General features: G+C 42.0%; 2 long non-coding RNA genes across 2 annotated transcripts; one reads left to right on the top strand and one right to left on the bottom strand.

Annotated features, from left to right (window-relative positions):
- Nucleotides 1-1,776: 1,776 nt before the first annotated feature.
- On the bottom strand, nucleotides 1,777-11,076 carry LOC115186671 (uncharacterized). The gene is made up of 2 exons (XR_003875835.1): nucleotides 10,949-11,076; nucleotides 1,777-1,822 (listed from the first exon to the last, which is right to left on the bottom strand). It is a non-coding gene; the product is annotated as an uncharacterized LOC115186671 (long non-coding RNA).
- Nucleotides 11,077-15,393: 4,317 nt separating this feature from the next.
- Nucleotides 15,394-15,831, top strand: LOC115186743 (uncharacterized). The gene is made up of 2 exons (XR_003875868.1): nucleotides 15,394-15,435; nucleotides 15,707-15,831. It is a non-coding gene; the product is annotated as an uncharacterized LOC115186743 (long non-coding RNA).
- The last annotated feature ends 4,666 nt before the right edge of the window (nucleotides 15,832-20,497 follow it).

The following is a 20,497-nucleotide window of genomic DNA, read 5'->3' as shown; positions in this document are numbered from 1 at the left end:
CTGATTCATTATGATCTAGGATCAGGTCCTCCTCTCCATGTAATCTGATTCATTATGATCTAGGATCAGGTCCTCCTCTCCATGTAATCTGATTCATTATGATCTAGGATCAGGTCCCTCCTCTCCATGTAATCTGATTTATTATGATCTAGGATCAGGTCCCTCCTCTCCATGTAATCTGATTCATTATGATCTAGGATCAGGTTCCTCCTCTCCATGTAATCTGATTCATTATGATCTAGGATCAGGTCCCCCCTCTCCATGTAATCTGATTCATTATGATCTAGTTGTCAGAGCTAGAGTGGTGTTTGTCAGACCATGAGACATCCTGAAAATCTGTCTTCTCACAAAATCGTATGTGGAGTCTGAACGGTTTGGCCAACAAACTATTATGATACCTCTATTGAAAGCTGAGATTCGTACCAACACGATGGTGTTCTCCGTTTTGCTCTAGGAATTAAAACAAACTACCAGGGTGTAAGTGATATTAGGGGGACACAGAAAAACGTAAATTAAATAATATGAATGAAAAATGAATGAATGAATGAAATTTTATTTTTGTGTCAAATCGCCAACTGGCAACCCATCCCTTATGGGGTTAATTGCCACATAAACAAACATTACAATAATTCACTGTGGTAATTAAATGATAATTCCTCTTCAGTGCTCTTTGCATTGAGCATCACATGAAGAATGAAAACAACGTAAGGTAAAAATCAATACATAATAGTAAATAAGGTGATGCAAACAATAATTATATCCCTAGAGCAGAACAATAATATACACACATACATACACACTGTATATATACACATCACATACATACACACTGTATATATACACATACATACATACACACTGTATATATACACATACATACATACATAACATATACAGAAAAATAAATACAGAAAAAAAGAACAGAAGGCATTTGAACCCAGTCTGGCACAAAGAGAAGATTCATATGGGAGACAAGTAGGTACATATCTGTTGTTCTGCCCCTGAACAAGGCAGTTAACCCACTGTTCCTACTATGTGATGAGGAGAAATTAAATGTTTTTTCGTCCATTGTGTATTTCCATTTGCAGAATATTTAGATTTTACCTTTCTTTAAACTAGGCAAGTCAGTTATGAACAAATTCTTATTTTCAATGAGCTGTCATTGAAAATAAGAATTTGTTCTTACTGACCTTCCTAGTTTAAATTTCTCCTCATCACATACTGCCAGGGTATATCTGGAATAAGAGCAAGCGTATATCGTGGTAGAAAAGGCAATAGAGGATCAAATTAGTTTCATTCTCTATTTCTTTGAGGTCACAATAGTTACATACAATTTACTGGAAATCAGGTTTAGTTGTGTTTTTTTCTCTCCAAAATATGAGTCACTGTAGGACTGTAATAATTGTTAACAGGTCTACCAAACCCAAAAGTTTTAATTTGAGAATGTTCATTTGTATGCCTCAAATATTAAACTGTCTTAAAATATTTAATGATTAGTTGAATCAGGTGTGTAAGTGCTGGTAAGAACAAAAGGATGAGAAACCCTGAGATAAACATAAAACCATATAATGTAAAAGCTCCTCCACCATCTTTACCAGATGTTTAACTGATAACATGTAGACCTACTGATTAGTTTCCACTTTGAAAACTGCTGTCTGTCAGCAACTCAGCTCAAGTAGCAGTTCTACTAACTAGTAATATCTCATTCCAGGTATTCATTCTCTTAGTCTGTCCAATAGAATAAATTATTGTTCAGAAATACTTACTTATTTGTCAGTCATCTCCATATAGTGTTTTCTGCTCTGTCGTCTCAAAATGGATCCTGAACAAAAGAACAACTTTACTTTCTGTTTCAGCTCAGCCGCCTCCCGAGTGGTGCAGAGTCCCGCCTCTTGCGTCACTGCAGTACCTGGTTAGAGTCCAGGCTGCATGACTGGGAGTCCCATAGGGCGGCGCACAATTGGCACAGCGTCGTCAAGGTTTGGCCGGGGTAGGCCGTCATTGTTAATAAGAATTTGTTCTGACTTACCTAGTTAAATAAAAGTGAAATAAAAATAAAATATATTCCACTAGATGACAGTAAACACCTGCTGTAACCTGACTTTACAGGAGTATCATTATGATATAAACAGCTAAACTGATCCGAGATCAGCTCTCCTATGAAGACTGTCACAGGTTTACAGCAGTATCAATATGATATAAACAGCTAAACTGATCTGAGATCAGCTCTCCTATGAAGACTGTCACAGGTTTACAGCAGTATCAATATGATATAAACAGCTAAACTGATCTGAGATCAGCTCTCCTACGAAGACTGTCACAGGTTTACAGCAGTATCAATATGATATAATAAGCTAAATTGATCTGAGATCAGCTCTCCTACGAAGACTGTCACAGGTTTACAGCAGTATCAATATGATATAATAAGCTAAATTGATCTGAGATCAGCTCTCCTATGAATACTGTCACAGGTTTACAGCAGCTGACAGTTGCTACTTCATCGCTACTAACTCAAACTACCTTGGTTTAAATAAAGACAATATATGTAAAGATTAAAAGGTATATAACTTATAAATCATGAGCCTCATCTTGAGGAGTATGTGATTGGATGTTATAGACCCCCATCTGAACAGTTTCTTTTCCTATGCTGTGGCCCTCACCATCTGGCCCATAGAGACTAAAGGACTATGCTGTGGCCCTCACCATCTGGCCCATAGAGACTAAAGGACTATGCTGTGGCCCTCACCATCTGGCCCATAGAGACTAAAAGACTATGCTGTGGCCCTCACCAACTGGCCCATAGAGACTAAAGGACTATGCTGTGGCCCTCACCAACTGGCCCATAGAGACTAAAGGACTATGCTGTGGCCCTCACCAACTGGCCCATAGAGACTAAAGGACTATGCTGTGGCCCTCACCAACTGGCCATCTGGCCAATAGAGACTAAAGGACCATGCTGTGGCCCTCACCAACTGGCCATCTGGCCCATAGAGACTAAAGGACTATGCTGTGGCCCTCACCAACTGGCCCTCTGGCCCATAGAGACTAAAGGACTATGCTGTGGCCCTCACCAACTGGCCCTCTGGCCCATAGAGACTAAAGGACTATGCTGTGGCCCTCACCAACAGGCCATCTGGCCCATATAGACTAAAGGACTATGCTGTGGCCCTCACCAACAGGCCCATAGAGACTAAATGACTATGCTGTGGCCCTCACCATCTGGCCCATAGAGACTAAGTGACTATGCTGTGGCCCTCACCATCTGGCCCATAGAGACTCAAGGACTATGCTGTGGCCCTCACCATCTGGCCCATAGAGACTAAAGGACTATGCTGTGGCCCTCACCATCTGGCCCATAGAGACTAAAGGACTATGCTGTGGCCCTCACCAACTGGCCCATAGAGACTAAAGGACTATGCTGTGGCCCTCACCAACAGGCCCATAGAGACTAAATGACTATGCACTCTACGCTGCACACCGCATCAACGGGGATGTTGATGTAAACCCACGTAAACCCTCTTACACACCTTTTTATTTGGTAAATAGCGTTTACTCAACTTTGTATTTTGTTAATTATCGTTTACCACTTATTATGCGTTTCCAACGTTAAGTCTAAATTCTATCGCAGAAACCGGGCCCAGGTTGATCAGCATGATAAAGAATCATATCTCAAGCCTACTCTGTCTATTGAATGTCTGACTACGACCTAACTTTATAATAGTTATATGTAGCCAAGACTTACCAGAGTCTGTCCGTCTGTCCTTCAAATCAACACATTTATCCTGCTTCTGATGTTGCTGAGAAATGTGCGCTACATTTTGTAACCACAGTTACTTTCACTTTCATATGAGGAAATCACGTCCCTTCTGACGTCCCCGGTGTATGGGTAAATAATGACGACAGAAGAGATCTACTAACTAGTAATAATTTGTCATTCCAGGTATTCATTATCTAACTCTGTCCTTTATTGTTCAGAAATACTTTATTTGTACTTCTCTCCATATAGTGTGTTTTCCTCTTTTGTCATCTCACCATGGATCCTGCACTCAGCCGCCTCCCCACCCTGATAATAAAGTGTTTTATTGGAATCTTCCACTAGATGGCAGTAAACACCTGCTGTAACTAGACTTTACAACTATGTGTTCGGTTTCATACAGGCAGTGTCCCAGAGTTGGATTGCTGATCTAGGATCAGGTCCCCCCTCTCCATGTAATCTGATTCATTATGATCTAGGATCAGGCCCCTCCTCTCCATGTAATCTGATTAATTATGATCTAGGATCAGGTCCCCCCTCTCCATGTAATCTGATTCATTATGATATAGGATCAGGTCCCCCCTCTCCATTTAATCTGATTCATTATGATCTAGGATCAGGTCACCCCTCTCCATGTAATCTGATTCATTATGATCTAGGATCAGGTCCCCCCTCTCCATGTCATCTGATTCATTATGATCTAGGATCAGGTCCCCCCTCTCCATGTAATCTGATTCATTATGATTTAAAATCAGGTCCCCCCTCTCCATGTAATCTGATTCATTGTGATTTAAAATCAGGTCCCCCTCTCCATGTAATATGATTCATTATGATCTAAAAGGCTAAACTGACCCTAGATCAGCTCTCCTGCTCTTTATGAATACTGTCACAGGTGACTCCTCAAGATGAGGCTCATGATTTATAAGTTATATTCTTTAAGAATCAATTAGTGTCTTTATATAACAACAGTAACCAGAGGAGACTTCAGGGAACGCTTCACCACTCCTTTATATAACAACAGTAACCAGAGGAGACTTCAGGGAACGCTTCACCACTCCTTTATATAACAACAGTAACCAGAGGAGACTTCAGGGAACGCTTCACCACTCCTTTATATAACAACAGTAACCAGAGGAGACTTCAGGGAACGCTTCACCACTCCTTTATATAACAACAGTAACCAGAGGAGACTTCAGGGAACGCTTCACCACTCCTTTATATAACAACAGTAACCAGAGGAGACTTCAGGGAACGCTTCACCACTCCTTTACATAACAACAGTAACCAGAGGAGACTTCAGGGAACGCTTCACCACTCCTTTATATAACAACAGTAACCAGAGGAGACTTCAGGGAACGCTTCACCACTCCTTTATATAACAACAGTAACCAGAGGAGACTTCAGGGAACGCTTCACCACTCCTTTATATAACAACAGTAACCAGAGGAGACTTCAGGGAACGCTTCACCACTCCTTTACATAACAACAGTAACCAGAGGAGACTTCAGGGAACGCTTCACCACTCCTTTACATAACAACAGTAACCAGAGGAGACTTCAGGGAACGCTTCACCACTCCTTTACATAACAACAGTAACCAGAGGAGACTTCAGGGAACGCTTCACCACTCCTTTACATAACAACAGTAACCAGAGGAGACTTCAGGGAACGCTTCGCCACTCCTTTACATAACAACAGTAACCAGAGGAGACTTCAGGGAACGCTTCACCACTCCTTTATATAACAACAGTAACCAGAGGAGACTTCAGGGAACGCTTCGCCACTCCTTTATATAACAAGAGTAACCAGAGGAGACTTCAGGGAACGCTTCGCCACTCCTTTATATAACAACAGTAACCAGAGGAGACTTCAGGGAACGCTTCACCACTCCTTTATATAACAACAGTAACCAGAGGAGACTTCAGGGAACGCTTCACCACTCCTTTATATAACAACAGTAACCAGAGGAGACTTCAGGGAACGCTTCACCACTCCTTTATATAACAACAGTAACCAGAGGAGACTTCAGGGAACGCTTCACCACTCCTTTATATAACAACAGTAACCAGAGGAGACTTCATGGAACGCTTCACCACTCCTTTATATAACAACAGTAACCAGAGGAGACTTCAGGGAACGCTTCACCACTCCTTTATATAACAACAGTAACCAGAGGAGACTTCAGGGAACGCTTCACCACTCCTTTATATAACAACAGTAACCAGAGGAGACTTCAGGGAACGCTTCACCACTCCTTTACATAACAACAGTAACCAGAGGAGACTTCATGGAACGCTTCACCACTCCTTTACATAACAACAGTAACCAGAGGAGACTTCATGGAACGCTTCACCACTCCTTTACATAACAACAGTAACCAGAGGAGACTTCAGGGAACGCTTCACCACTCCTTTACATAACAACAGTAACCAGAGGAGACTTCAGGGAACGCTTCACCACTCCTTTACATAACAACAGTAACCAGAGGAGACTTCAGGGAACGCTTCACCACTCCTTTATATAACAACAGTAACCAGAGGAGACTTCAGGGAACGCTTCACCACTCCTTTATATAACAACAGTAACCAGAGGAGACTTCAGGGAACGCTTCACCACTCCTTTATATAACAACAGTAACCAGAGGAGACTTCAGGGAACGCTTCACCACTCCTTTATATAACAACAGTAACCAGAGGAGACTTCAGGGAACGCTTCACCACTCCTTTACATAACAACAGTAACCAGAGGAGACTTCAGGGAACGCTTCACCACTCCTTTATATAACAACAGTAACCAGAGGAGACTTCAGGGAACGCTTCACCACTCCTTTATATAACAACAGTAACCAGAGGAGACTTCAGGGAACGCTTCACCACTCCTTTACATAACAACAGTAACCAGAGGAGACTTCAGGGAACGCTTCACCACTCCTTTATATAACAACAGTAACCAGAGGAGACTTCAGGGAACGCTTCGCCACTCCTTTATATAACAACAGTAACCAGAGGAGACTTCAGGGAACGCTTCGCCACTCCTTTACATAACAACAGTAACCAGAGGAGACTTCAGGGAACGCTTCGCCACTCCTTTACATAACAACAGTAACCAGAGGAGACTTCAGGGAACGCTTCACCACTCCTTTATATAACAACAGTAACCAGAGGAGACTTCAGGGAACGCTTCACCACTCCTTTATATAACAACAGTAACCAGAGGAGACTTCAGGGAACGCTTCACCACTCCTTTATATAACAACAGTAATCAGAGGAGACTTCAGGGAACGCTTCACCACTCCTTTATATAACAACAGTAACCAGAGGAGACTTCAGGGAACGCTTCACCACTCCTTTATATAACAACAGTAACCAGAGGAGACTTCAGGGAACGCTTCACCACTCCTTTATATAACAACAGTAACCAGAGGAGACTTCAGGGAACGCTTCACCACTCCTTTATATAACAACAGTAACCAGAGGAGACTTCAGGGAACGCTTCACCACTCCTTTACATAACAACAGTAACCAGAGGAGACTTCAGGGAACGCTTCACCACTCCTTTATATAACAACAGTAAACAGAGGAGACTTCAGGGAACGCTTCACCACTCCTTTATATAACAACAGTAACCAGAGGAGACTTCAGGGAACGCTTCACCACTCCTTTATATAACAACAGTAACCAGAGGAGACTTCAGGGAACGCTTCACCACTCCTTTATATAACAACAGTAACCAGAGGAGACTTCAGGGAACGCTTCACCACTCCTTTATATAACAACAGTAACCAGAGGAGACTTCAGGGAACGCTTCACCACTCCTTTACATAACAACAGTAACCAGAGGAGACTTCAGGGAACGCTTCACCACTCCTTTATATAACAACAGTAACCAGAGGAGACTTCAGGGAACGCTTCACCACTCCTTTACATAACAACAGTAACCAGAGGAGACTTCAGGGAACGCTTCACCACTCCTTTATATAACAACAGTAACCAGAGGAGACTTCAGGGAACGCTTCACCACTCCTTTACATAACAACAGTAACCAGAGGAGACTTCAGGGAACGCTTCACCACTCCTTTACATAACAACAGTAACCAGAGGAGACTTCAGGGAACGCTTCACCACTCCTTTATATAACAACAGTAACCAGAGGAGACTTCAGGGAACGCTTCACCACTCCTTTATATAACAACAGTAACCAGAGGAGACTTCAGGGAACGCTTCACCACTCCTTTATATAACAACAGTAACCAGAGGAGACTTCAGGGAACGCTTCACCACTCCTTTATATAACAACAGTAACCAGAGGAGACTTCAGGGAACGCTTCGTCACTCCTTTATATAACAACAGTAACCAGAGGAGACTTCAGGGAACGCTTCACCACTCCTTTACATAACAACAGTAACCAGAGGAGACTTCAGGGAACGCTTCACCACTCCTTTACATAACAACAGTAACCAGAGGAGACTTCAGGGAACGCTTCACCACTCCTTTACATAACAACAGTAACCAGAGGAGACTTCAGGGAACGCTTCACCACTCCTTTACATAACAACAGTAACCAGAGGAGACTTCAGGGAACGCTTCACCACTCCTTTATATAACAACAGTAACCAGAGGAGACTTCAGGGAACGCTTCACCACTCCTTTATATAACAACAGTAACCAGAGGAGACTTCAGGGAACGCTTCACCACTCCTTTATATAACAACAGTAACCAGAGGAGACTTCAGGGAACGCTTCACCACTCCTTTATATAACAACAGTAACCAGAGGAGACTTCAGGGAACGCTTCACCACTCCTTTATATAACAACAGTAACCAGAGGAGACTTCAGGGAACGCTTCACCACTCCTTTATATAACAACAGTAACCAGAGGAGACTTCAGGGAACGCTTCACCACTCCTTTATATAACAACAGTAACCAGAGGAGACTTCAGGGAACGCTTCACCACTCCTTTACATAACAACAGTAACCAGAGGAGACTTCAGGGAACGCTTCACCACTCCTTTACATAACAACAGTAACCAGAGGAGACTTCAGGGAACGCTTCACCACTCCTTTACATAACAACAGTAACCAGAGGAGACTTCAGGGAACGCTTCACCACTCCTTTATATAACAACAGTAACCAGAGGAGACTTCAGGGAACGCTTCACCACTCCTTTATATAACAACAGTAACCAGAGGAGACTTCAGGGAACGCTTCACCACTCCATTATATAACAACAGTAACCAGAGGAGACTTCAGGGAACGCTTCACCACTCCTTTATATAACAACAGTAACCAGAGGAGACTTCAGGGAACGCTTCACCACTCCTTTATATAACAACAGTAACCAGAGGAGACTTCAGGGAACGCTTCACCACTCCTTTATATAACAACAGTAACCAGAGGAGACTTCAGGGAACGCTTCACCACTCCTTTATATAACAACAGTAACCAGAGGAGACTTCAGGGAACGCTTCACCACTCCTTTATATAACAACAGTAACCAGAGGAGACTTCAGGGAACGCTTCACCACTCCTTTATATAACAACAGTAACCAGAGGAGACTTCAGGGAACACTTCACCACTCCTTTACATAACAACAGTAACCAGAGGAGACTTCAGGGAACGCTTCACCACTCCTTTACATAACAACAGTAACCAGAGGAGACTTCAGGGAACGCTTCACCACTCCTTTACATAACAACAGTAACCAGAGGAGACTTCAGGGAACGCTTCACCACTCCTTTACATAACAACAGTAACCAGAGGAGACTTCAGGGAACGCTTCACCACTCCTTTATATAACAACAGTAACCAGAGGAGACTTCAGGGAACGCTTCACCACTCCTTTATATAACAACAGTAACCAGAGGAGACTTCAGGGAACGCTTCACCACTCCTTTATATAACAACAGTAACCAGAGGAGACTTCAGGGATCGCTTCACCACTCCTTTATATAACAACAGTAACCAGAGGAGACTTCAGGGAACGCTTCACCACTCCTTTATATAACAACAGTGACCAGAGGAGACTTCAGGGAACGCTTCACCACTCCTTTATATAACAACAGTAACCAGAGGAGACTTCAGGGAACGCTTCACCACTCCTTTATATAACAACAGTAACCAGAGGAGACTTCAGGGAACGCTTCACCACTCCTTTATATAACAACAGTAACCAGAGGAGACTTCAGGGAACGCTTCGTCACTCCTTTATATAACAACAGTAACCAGAGGAGACTTCAGGGAACGCTTCACCACTCCTTTACATAACAACAGTAACCAGAGGAGACTTCAGGGAACGCTTCACCACTCCTTTACATAACAACAGTAACCAGAGGAGACTTCAGGGAACGCTTCACCACTCCTTTACATAACAACAGTAACCAGAGGAGACTTCAGGGAACGCTTCACCACTCCTTTATATAACAACAGTAACCAGAGGAGACTTCAGGGAACGCTTCACCACTCCTTTATATAACAACAGTAACCAGAGGAGACTTCAGGGAACGCTTCACCACTCCTTTATATAACAACAGTAACCAGAGGAGACTTCAGGGAACGCTTCACCACTCCTTTATATAACAACAGTAACCAGAGGAGACTTCAGGGAACGCTTCACCACTCCTTTATATAACAACAGTAACCAGAGGGTGGCGCTAACAGTCAGTTTCATGCTACAGCAGTAAATCATGACATTGTACCGAATCTTGCTTCAGTTTTTTATTATAATCCTTCTTCAAGACATCTCTTTTACATTATTTTAGCTAAATGTATAATTTACTCAACCAGGTTTAGTTGTGTGTTTTTCCCTCCTTACTGTAGGACTTTAAGAATTGTTAACAGGCCTACAAACCCAAAATGTTTTAATTTGAGAATGTTAATTTGTATGCCTCAAATATTAAACTGTCTTAAAATATTTAATCATTAGTTGAATCAGGTGTGTAAGTGCTGGTAAGAACAAAAGGATGAGAAACCCTGAGATAAACATAAAACCATATAATGTAAAAGCTCCTCCACCATCTTTACCAGATGTTTAACTGATAACATGTAGACCTACTGATTAGTTTCCACTTTGAAAACTGCTGTCTGTCAGCAACTCAGCTCAAGTAGCAGTTCTACTAACTAGTAATATCTCATTCCAGGTATTCATTCTCTTAGTCTGTCCAATAGAATAAATTAATGTTCAGAAATACTTACTTTATTTTTCAATAATCTCCATGTAGTGTTTTCTGCTCTGTCGTCTCAAAATGGATCCTGAACAAAAGAACAACTTTACTTTCTGTTTCAATCAGCCGCCTCCCCACCCTGATTATAAAGTGTTTTGTTGGTATTTTCCACTAGATGGCAGTAAACACCAGCTGTAACTACACATTACAACAATGTGTTCGGTTTCAAACAAGCAGTGTCCCAGAGTTGGATTGCTGATCTGGGATCAGGTCCCCCTCTCCATGTAATCTGATTCATTATGATCTAGGATCAGGTCCCTCCTCTCCATGCAATCTGATTCATTATGATCTAGGATCAGGTCCCCCTCTCCATGTAATCTGATTCATTATGATATAGGATCAGGTCCCCCCTCTCCATGTAATCTGATTCATTATGATATAGGATCAGGTCCCCCCTTTCCATGTAATCTGATTCAATGTGATCTAGGATCAGGTCCCCCCTCTCCATGTAATCTGATTCATTATGATCTAGGATCAGGTCCCTCCTCTCCATATAATCTGATTCATTATGATCTAGGATCAGGTCCCCCCCTCTCCATGTAATCTGATTCATTTTGATCTAGGATCAGGTCCCCCTCTCCATGTAATCTGATTCATTATGATCTAGGATCAGGTCCTCCTCTCCATGTAATCTGATTCATTTTGATCTAGGATCAGGTCCCCCCTCTCCATGTAATCTGATTCATTATGATCTAGGATCAGGTCCCCCCTCTCCATGTAATCTGATTCATTATGATCTAGGATCAGGTCCTCCCTGTCCATGTAATCTGATTCATTATGATCTAGGATCAGGTCCTCCTCTCCATGTAATCTGATTCATTATGACATAGGATCAGGTCCCCCCTCCATGTAATCTGATTCATTATGATCTAGGATCAGGTCCTCCTCTCCATGTAATCTGATTCATTATGATATAGGATCAGGTCCCCCCTCTCCATGTAATCTGATTCATTATGATATAGGATCAGGTCCCCCCTCTCCATGTAATCTGATTCATTTTGATCTAGGATCAGGTCCCCCCTCTCCATGTAATCTGATTCATTATGATCTAGGATCAGGTCCCCCCTCTCCATGTAATCTGATTCATTATGATCTAGGATCAGGTCCTCCCTGTCCATGTAATCTGATTCATTATGATCTAGGATCAGGTCCTCCTCTCCATGTAATCTGATTCATTATGATCTAGGATCAGGTCCTCCTCTCCATGTAATCTGATTCATTATGATATAGGATCAGGTCCCCCCTCTCCATGTAATCTGATTCATTATGATATAGGATCAGGTCCCCCCTCTCCATGTAATCTGATTCATTATGATATAGGATCAGGTCCCCCCTTTCCATGTAATCTGATTCAATGTGATCTAGGATCAGGTCCCCCCTCTCCATGTAATCTGATTCATTATGATCTAGGATCAGGTCCCTCCTCTCCATATAATCTGATTCATTATGATCTAGGATCAGGTCCCCCCCTCTCCATGTAATCTGATTCATTTTGATCTAGGATCAGGTCCCCCTCTCCATGTAATCTGATTCATTATGATCTAGGATCAGGTCCTCCTCTCCATGTAATCTGATTCATTTTGATCTAGGATCAGGTCCCCCCTCTCCATGTAATCTGATTCATTATGATCTAGGATCAGGTCCCCCCTCTCCATGTAATCTGATTCATTATGATCTAGGATCAGGTCCTCCCTGTCCATGTAATCTGATTCATTATGATCTAGGATCAGGTCCTCCTCTCCATGTAATCTGATTCATTATGACATAGGATCAGGTCCCCCTCTCCATGTAATCTGATTCATTATGATCTAGGATCAGGTCCTCCTCTCCATGTAATCTGATTCATTATGATCTAGGATCTTTTTATTTTTATTATTTCACCTTTATTTAACCAGGTCGGCCAGTTGAGAACAAGTCCTTTATTTAACCAGGTGGCCAGTTGAGAACAAGTCCTTTATTTAACCAGGTAGACTAGTTGAGAACAAGTCCTTTATTTAACCAGGTAGGCCAGTTGAGAACAAGTCCTTTATTTAACCAGGTAGACCAGTTGAGAACAAGTCCTTTATTTAACCAGGTGGCCAGTTGAGAACAAGTTCTCATTTACCAATGCGACCTGGCCAAGATATAAAGCAAAGCAGTGCGACAGAAACAACAACAGAGTTACACATGGAATAAACAAACGTACAGTCAACACAAAAGAAAAAAGAAAGTCTATATACAGTGTGTGCAAATGGCGTGTGGAGGTAAGGCAATAAATAGGCCGTAGTAGCAAAGTAATCACAATTTAGCAGATTTACACTGGAGAAATACTGGTGTGCAAAAGAGCAGCAAAGTAAATAAAAACAATATGGGGATGAGGTAGGTAGATTGGGTGGGCTATTTACAGATGGCCTATGTACAGCTGCAGCGATCGGTTAGCTGCTCAGATAGCTGATGTTTAAAGTTAGTGAGGGAGCAATAAGTCTCCGGCTTCAGCGATTTTTGCAATTCGTTTCAGTCATTGGCACTAGAGAACTGGAAGGAAAGAAGGCCAAAGGAGGTGTTGGCTTTGGGGATGACCAGTGAGATATACCTGCTGGAGCGCGTGCTACGGGTGGGTGTTGTTATCGTGACCAGTGAGCTGAGGTAAGGCGGAGCTTTACCTAGCATAGACTTGTAGATGACCTGGAGCCAGTGGGTCTGGCGACAAATATGTAGCGAGGGCCAGCCGACTAAAATGACCTGGGTTGCAATCATGAAAAAAAACTACCTGGCCTTCATGGTTTGACATTGAGAACATTGGGAGAGATGAGAGCTGACGTTTTAGTAAATGTGCAGATTACGTATCTCAGTCACAGACAAGAAGCTCAATTAAGACATTATCTTCACCACTGGGATTGGGGACAACAGGACCACAGGCCAAATAATACAGCTCAACACTTCCACACTACCACAGTGAGTAGAATCAGGCTTCTGAACACAGAACACTTGCAGAATTATTAATGATGAATTGTATTAGACGTTATTAGACATTTCTGTTGTTGAGGAGGATGGGAGACCCACAGTATAGGTGCGTAACGCACAGAGACATCAAAAATGTGTCAAAGAGTCTAAAGCATTTAAAAAGGGTACTTAAAACCTGTTAGGGCTAGGGGGCAGTATTTTCACGGCTGGATAAAAAAACGTACCCGATTTAATCTGGTTACTAATCCTACCCAGTAACTAGAATATGCCTATACTTATTATATATGGATAGAAAACACCCTAAAGTTTCTAAAACTGTTTGAATGGTGTCTGTGAGTATAACAGAACTCATTTGGCAGGCAAAACCCTGAGACAGATTCTGACAGGAAGTGGATACCTGATGTGTTGAATTGACTTTAAGCCTATGCCATTGAAACACACAGGGGCTTATTAATCGTTGAGCACTTCCTATGGCTTCCACTAGATGTCACCAGTCTTTACAAAGTGTTTTGAGTCTTATACTGTGAGATCTGACCGAACAAGAGCCTTGGAACGGTGATGGCCGATTAGACTCTGGCGCGCGAGTTCATGTTGGGTACTCTCGTTCCAATACGTTCTAAAAGAGAACGCAATCGTCCGCCTTGAATATTATTCATGTTCTGGTTAAAAAAGGCACTAATGATTTATGCTATACAACGTTTGACATGTTTGAACGAACGTAAATATATTTTTTCCCCTCGTTCATGAAGTGAAGTCCGGCTGGCTTAGATCATGTGCTAACAACACGGAGCTTTTTGGACATAAATTATGAGCTTTTTTGAACAAAACTACATTCGTTATGGACCTGGGATTCCTGGAAGTGACATCTGATGAAGAGAATCAAAGGTAATGGATTATTTACATAGTATTTTCGATTTTAGATCTCTCCAACATGGCGGTTAGTCTGTATCGCAAAGCGTATTTTTCTGGGCGCAGTGCTCAGATTATTGCAAAGTGTGATTTCCCAGTAAGGTTATTTTTAAATCTGGCAATCTGGTTGCGTTCAAGAGATGTAAATCTATAATTCTTTGAATGACAATATAATATTTTACCAATGTTTTCGAATAGTAATTATTTAATTTGTTGTGCTGATTTGACTGGCGGTATTGGAGGGAAAAGATTTCCTCAACATCAACGCCATAGTAAAACGCTGTTTTTGGATATAAATATGAACTTGATAGAACTAAAAATGCATGTATTGTATAACATAATGTCCTAGGAGTGTCATCTGATGGAGATTGTCAAAGGTTAGTGCATCATTTTAGCTGGTTTTCTGCTTTTGGTGACGCGTGTCTTTGCATTGACAAAACATTACACACAGCTATAAAGGCACTGCATCTCAGTGCTAGAGACGTCACTACAGACACCCTGGTTCAAATCCAGGCTGTATCACAACTGGCTGTGATTGGGAGTCCCATAGGGCAGCGCACAATTGGCCCAGCGTTGTCCGAGTTTGGCCGGTGTAGGCCATCATAGGTAAATAATAATTAGTTGTTAAATGACTTGCCTAGTTAAATAAAATAAAACATATGACCATGGTTTGTTTATTTGGTCTATTCAGCATGGCTCTGTTCTGCCCTGCCTTGCCCCCTTGTGGAGCTCAAAAGTTACTTTCTTACTGTTAGAACTCAAATCTGGGATTTTGTCAATGCAATAAACTATTTTTATGTTATTTGTAATATTGTTTTATTGCTATATCCTTATATTGTATTCTAATGAATAATTACTCTTTATTCTGTACTTTCAGAAACCACAAACAGTATTTGCCAATATCATAACTGGAACTGGACATCTTTCCAGCTGAAGATTGAGGACAGCTTTTGTATGCTAAGGTTCTCTCCTTAACAGTTTTACTGGATGGAAACACAGCAAGAAAACACATAGGCCAATATGTAATAGTCCTCTATTTTATTGAAGTATTGGTAGTTGGTTCAACAACAACTTGTTTTACTAGAGGACAACAAAAATGGAATATGTATAACCCATATTTAATATTCATGCAGTGACTGAACAACAACTGCATTTCCACCCCCACCTCTAAAGGCATAGTATCATGGCAGGTCACCTGTCAAGTCACCTGTCAGGTCAGTCAGTCACTTATTGCTGCAGATGTGCTCAATAATGCTTGAGCATGTGATAATCCTCAAAGCATGGTGAAATACATAGAGGTGTATCACAAGCTAAACACATGTATTTTGTCATCTTCCTCTGCTTACTTCTCCTGGCGCCAGACAGGCAGACTTTGCAGTGCCTCCGTGTGCGACTACCTTGAGCAGCAGTTTGAGGGACTTTGCAGGGAAAATGCCATGCAGTGAGGCGTAGGGGATTGTCTACAGCAGGGCGACCCCCCAGTGGAGGGGCGCCGAAGGGTGTGGTGCTCCTCCAACAGCTCTCTCATGAGGTTCTCTCTGTATTTTTGGTAGGTAATTACTTTACCTATGAGGGAGTGGGGAGGATGAGGAAAGTTAGAGGATGATGAGACAGTGGGTAGGTTGGTGAGATATTGTCACTGTAATTGCATAATGGATTTGTATGTGAACTGTACATCCAATTACAAAGGGTGTGGTGCTCCTCCAATAGCTCTCTCATGAGGTTCTCTCTGTATTGAGCTAGGGCTGGGCGATATGGACCAAAAGTCATATCCCGATATATTTAGGCTGAATATCGATATAAGATATATATCCTGATATTTTTTCCGCAAAGTGAGAGCAAATGTTCAGTCAAAGTCAAAGCCAGATATGACATGTCTCAAGTAGTTTTATTGAAACCGGCTATTTCAGTGAACAGTTGAAAAATCAAATGAATAAATAATGATGATGATTTCTAATATTGTGTCTGGTTTCATCCATCAGATGTCTGTGATCTCACACTGGACCTAAACACAGTAAACAGACTCCTCTCTCTGTCTGAGGAGAACAGAAAGGTGACATGGAGGAGAGAGAAGCAGCCGTATCCTGATCACCCAGAGAGATTTGAGGTCTGTAGACAGGTGCTGTGTAGAGAGGGTCTGACTGGGCGCTGTTACTGGGAGGTAGAGTGGAGTGGGAGAGAGGAGCAGCCGTATCCTGGTCACACAGAGAGATTTGAGGACTGTAGACAGGTGCTGTGTAGAGAGGGTCTGACTGGGCGCTGTTACTGGGATGAGACGCTTATCCATTGTGATGTAGAAGCTCTCAATCTTGCTCTTCTGACGCCCAACAGCGAGGAGGTACGGCTGCCGACCCTGCTGGTTGCGGAGATGCTCCTCCAAACTGCAGCATGACTAGGGTTGAGTTCAGAAAACTGAAAATTAGACACAAGAATAATGTCTTTCTGTTGTTGTTGTTGTTGTTCTTAGTATTTATGCTTAGTATTTAATGCTACTTCATATTTCTACTCCACTAAAAACTCCACAATGTTTAGGCCGACCTACGTGTCAACATTAGTTTCTAGTTACTTTGCAGTTGGCTCTTTCAATCCAGAGAAAAAACTATAGTCTATCATAATAACTAAATATGTTACCTTGATGATATCAACAGGCTAACCAGCATTTTAAAGTCATAATTACCTCACCTTTACCAGCTGTAACATTAAAGTGGTAAACACATCAATGCATCACTAATTCTTATCCAATAACCTAATAAATATGGTTCTGAAATCTACCATCCTGTATTGTAAGTGATTTTACTTTTAGCACTTTATGTTTTGTGTTTTATTAATCCATTTTTGGCCAAGACAGCAGCATAAAACCAAAAAAAAGTTGCAGACAAGACACAAAGGAAAAAAGAATGAAAAAGTAATATTGTAATCAGTAAAATGTGTGAATAGTCCTTAAAACACTGCACTCCCCAATAGCCAAGTGTAGTCTGACCGAAGCACTGCATCCTCAGCCGCTCGTTCAGCTCCACCGCTTTGACCACGTTGCTCCCGTTGTCGGTTGTTATAGCAACCGGATGCTTTTCTCGGGAGTTTCCCAGCTTGCGTCCTGCAAGGCCTCAGCTATATGCTCACCGGTGTGATCCTGGGGGGGAAATAACTTGTTTTGGAGACGACACGACGCTGTTTTCATCATCATCTCAGGCTCACATGTCCTGCTCGACCACATATCGCTGGTCAACGCAAAATGGGTCCCGTTAGCGAGCCGGTCAGCAAGGCTCTGCCTGACTTCAGTGGACATTTGTGGCAGTGCTTCTCGTGCAAAGTAGTTGGGAAGCTCATATCTCGGGTCCATAGTTTTCAGTAGCTTTTTGAATCCGACTTGTTCGAGAGTTGCAACAGGGACCATATCTTTAGCAATGTGATAGGACACCGCTTTAGTTATAGTACACCACTTGCCAATTTTCTTTTCATTAGGCACCACACTGCGGGAAAATGAAGTTTGCAGTGAGCTTTGTTTCGGGGCTGGAGCTTTTTCGGGTTGTCGACGGCTTGCGGCTGGGGCTTCTGCAGCGCGCAGTTTCACACACTCTTCGTATTGCAGTTTGTGCCACTGTTTTAGGTGGTGACAAAGATTTGTAGTGCTGGAACTTTTTTTATGGCACTGCCTACATATAACGTGATTTTGTTGCTCATCTGATACTTTGAATCCGAACCATCTCCAAATGACTGAGCCAATGCTTTTTCTTTTACTAACCAATTCCTCGTCAAAACGCTCCGCAGACGCTGTTGCTTCCTCCATGTTTGTTGAAGTGTCTGTTCCTGCCCCTCCGCCCTCTGTGCATGAAAGAGGAGGCGCGGGGAGCAGCGCAGAGAGCTCCGGGTCTGCAGCTTGCTTGGAGCAAGGATCAAAGCGCAAATTTCAACTATATCGATATATGCGAAATGGTCTAATTTCATATCACATTTAAAATATATATCGATATATCGCCCAGCCCTAGTCAGGCTGATAAGAACAATTCTTATTTTGTATAACGGGTCACTTACGCTTCGAACACACCGACTGCGTCATGGCGTCACTGCTACGTAACATTTTACGCAGCTACGCAACGATACTGATGCAGGAACCTTTTGCAGATGGTCGCATGCGGTTGTACACATGGAGGAGAGAATCATTTTCGCTGTATCCTCAAAACCGTGTATTTTTGATACAACTGCTGACAGCTACAGGGACATAAACACAAAAAAATGCTGCTTGGAGACAAGTGTCCACGATAGTGTGAGTGAGGATTTATTATTTAATTGTGTGATAACTTTATGTAATACATCCTCTGTTTCCTAACTGAATAAACATTTTAAGATAGCAGTTGGTTCAGTCAGATCATCTCATGTACTGTTGGAACTTTATTTTAATCCTTTTTCATTATTTGTATTTTTTTTATGACAAATTCCAGAGCCTCTGTATACATTTGTACACATTTTTTCCCCACTCTCTACTTTGTACAATGACAGAGAAAGTGGGACTCTGTCGTTTTTTCTGACAAGTTCTCTCATTGATCTCAGGTTCAGCCACCAAGGGGGTCACCCACCCTCCAATGAAAACTTTCATAGGCTCTCTTTCACTCAGTAATCATGTAACAAGTGGACAGGCTCCCAGAGGCAGGGCAATCAAAGGCTCCAAGTCACTGAAGTGCCCATCAGCCCAGCCATTGTTATTATTCCTACCAGCCGTTCTACAGTCCCTGAAGCGGGTTGATTAGTAGGTTGGAACCCCGTTACAACGGACACTTTACAATGACGCAACAATCAGCGTTTGAGCTGGACACACTCATTTAGAACGCTTGTTTAGAACGCTTATTTAGAACGCTCATTTGGAACACTCATTTAGAACGCTGGTTTAGAACGCTGGTTTAGAACGCTTGTTTAGAACACTCATTTAGAACGCTGGTTTAGAACGCTGGTTTAGAACGCTCGTTTAGAACCCTCTTTAAAACGGACAGTTACCAATGACGCAACAATCAGCGTTTGAGCTGGACACTTTTTTCAGAAACTATTTACACAAAACACACAGACAGTCCTTACAAAGTTTATCTCCAGAATGTGAGCAGTTTATTTTTGGATGCAAATGGTTCAGATATTCACAGAAGTATATATATATATATATATATATATATATATATATATATATATAGCACAACACAATCATCCTAACCGGAAAAAATGTAGGCTACATTTGTCGTAGCGCTAACTGAGGAAAGATTGACCCAACACAAGCAGTCATATTTTCTAACTCTCGGCTGACGTAAACTACAATCTGAATTAGCTAATTGCAATTACTATGTATGTATTATGTACTATGTATATAACCTTGTAGCCATTGAGAACCCTGAATCTGAGGTTCCCTTGTCCACTGACCAAGTACCAGGTCCCTTTGAAGATGCTGGTGGTGATGGAGGCAGACCGACAACTATTGAAAGAGGTGTGTGAGCGTGTAAACATTTAAAAAAGAGCATCTGTGAATTCTTCAGTGTATGAGTTTCAATTCTGTCAATTCAGAAATCTATGTAACACTAATAATGAATGCTATCCCGAGACTTTATAAACAAATGACTATGAATTGACTGAATTTAAACGGAACGGACGTGTGTGAAAAGAAAGGTACAATGAGGGAGGTCAAAAACAA

This window comes from Salmo trutta, unplaced genomic scaffold, assembly GCF_901001165.1.
Source record: "Salmo trutta unplaced genomic scaffold, fSalTru1.1, whole genome shotgun sequence".
Taxonomy (NCBI): Eukaryota; Metazoa; Chordata; class Actinopteri; order Salmoniformes; family Salmonidae; genus Salmo; species Salmo trutta.
Note: the sequence above shows the minus strand (reverse complement) of the source record. Positions and strands in the feature narration are given on the sequence as shown.